Source organism: Rhinichthys klamathensis, unplaced genomic scaffold (assembly GCF_029890125.1).
Source record: "Rhinichthys klamathensis goyatoka isolate OS25496 unplaced genomic scaffold, OSU_Roscu_1.1 h1tg000205l_1, whole genome shotgun sequence".
Taxonomy (NCBI): Eukaryota; Metazoa; Chordata; class Actinopteri; order Cypriniformes; family Leuciscidae; genus Rhinichthys; species Rhinichthys klamathensis.
Window position 1 is genome coordinate 107501 of NW_026606730.1, and position 2500 is coordinate 110000.

The 2500-nt window shown below is 29.4% G+C and overlaps 1 protein-coding gene across 5 annotated transcripts in view; it reads left to right on the forward strand.

Moving 5' to 3' along the window:
- The window catches only part of runx1 (RUNX family transcription factor 1), a 71212-nt gene that overhangs the window by 54678 nt on the left and 14034 nt on the right, over positions 1-2500 (forward strand). The gene's annotated exons all lie outside the window — the stretch shown is intronic.

The following is a 2500-nucleotide window of genomic DNA, read 5'->3' on the forward strand; positions in this document are numbered from 1 at the left end:
TGTAGAAGCAACAGTACTGAATGGTTAGTTGATTAATTTATGCAGCTGATGTGGAGTTAACGATTAGTCATTGATTAGCATATTCTGTCATGATAACCTATACATCTAGTTCCCGGGGGCGGGGTTTATGTAAATTATAGGGTTTGTGATGTCACTAACCCATGAAGAAGCTCGCTGTAGTTCCTACCAGCCGTTTGTTGTAGTCCTTAAAAAGCGATTTGTAACTTTAAAACTTAACTTTCCAGATGTTGTTTATGCTCACACAGCAACATTACACACTAGCTAACGTTAAAAAAGTGAAATCATAATCAACCACCCTTTTATAATGCGTGTTGTGGCCATACTTGCGTTCAGGCTAGCATTTGCACTAGCGACTGGTGTTTTGATCCTCATGTCATCACTGGTTTCGTCAGCCTCGGCTGGACGTGTTTGATGTGGTTTGTCTGTCGGCGAGAGGGTGTGTGTTGCTTGCAGGATGAGGTTTCATTTAGTCTTTGCTGTGATTTCACTCAGTTAAACAAGCAACTGGTGACATTGAAGTCTGATTGTTACAGTATGTTGGTTCACAGTTAATATTTATGTCCCGTACAAACCAGTACAACATGGTATCAGAGGTAAATACTTATTAGTAGTAGTATTAATAATAATAATGAAAAAATAGTTCTATAATAATTTTTTACTAATAGCTACTTTTAAGATGTTATTATGTTTTTCATTATTATTATAATTAATAATAATTATTGTATTAACTAATTATTATAATTACTAAAGTATTATTAATAATAATGAAAAATATAACATCCTAATACATAATAGGTATTATTAGTAAAAAATAATTATAATTACTAAAGTATAATTATTATGTTTTTCATTATTGTTATTAATATCATTATTAATAATAATTATGCTTAATTATTATTATTGTATGAATTAATTATTAGAATTAATAAAGTAGTATTAGTATTATTAATAATAACGAACAATATTTATATTATAATTAATTTTACTTATAATGTTTATTATGTATTCATATATTATTATTATGTTTTTCATTATTATTATCATATGTATTAACTAATTATGAAAGTTACTACAGTATTATTAGTAGTATTAATAATAATGAAAACATAATAATAACATCTTAATACATAAATATTATTAGTTAAAATAATTATAATTACTAAAGTATAATTATTATGTTTTTTCATTATTGTTATTAATAGTATTATTAATAATAATTATGCTTAATTATTATTATTGTATTAATTAATTATTAGAATTAATAAAGTAGTATTGTTAATAATAATGAACAATATTTATATTATAATTAATTTTACTTGTTATATGTATTATGTATTCATATATTATTATGTTTTTCATTATTATTATCATATGTATTAACTAATTACGAAAGTTACTACAGTATTATTAGTAGTATTAATAATAATGAAAACATAATAATAACATCTTAATACATAAATATTATTAGTTAAAATAATTATAATTACTAAAGTATTATTATTGGTTTTCCATATATTACTACTAATAATAATACTTTACTAATTATAATAATTCATTAATACAATAATATTTACTATGTACTAAGTTTATTATTGTTGTTGTTGTTATTATTTATATAATTTAGTGACTATAATAATTTAATAATATTTATTAATCTTCATTATTATTATTATTATTATTAAAATGTTACATTATTAAAAAGCATATCACCTGTTATTTGTATTGGTATATGTCTGAATCATGGTGGTTTTAATGTAGTCAGTGTTGCTCACACTAGTGTGAAGTGTGTTTTAATAGCGTGTGTGTCTGTATATGAACGCGTATCACGCACATGTTGGCGGCTCTATTCCCCGTTGGTCCGTTATTCCGGTCGGGAATCCTTCGGCCGGCGCCACTCCGCATATACTCCGGGTCAGTCTGGCGGGATGCGCTGGCCGGGTCTTCAAAGCTCTCTGGTTTCAGCAGGACTTCCTCGCTCGCGTGCGGATGATGGTTTCACACAGCTGTCCTTTCTGTTCCTTTCCGTGTGCCTTTCTCTCTCATCACCTGTGACCATTAATCCCAGTCTCTGTGTGTGAGGTCAGAGCCACACACACACACACACACCAGACAGAACAGCGCCCCCTACTGGAGCAGTGACACGCTGGTCTCCTCATTCAGCATCATTAGTAGGATGTGTGTGTGTGTGTGTGTGTGTGTGTGTGTGTGTGTGTGTGTGTGTGTGTGTGTGTGTGTGTGTGTGTGTGTGTGTGTGTGTGTGTGTGTGTGTGTGTGTGTGTGTGTGTGTGTGTGTGTGTGATCAGCAGTGCTGTACATGTACTCTGGATTACGTAATCAGATTCCAAAAATGTATATTAAGTTTTAAAAGTCAGATTACAGTTGCTTTTTTATGGATTACGCGATTATTCACACAATGGCAGTACATTTTTCATAATTTATTAAGTCTTATTTTTTATTAAGTTTTCTAATTATTATAATT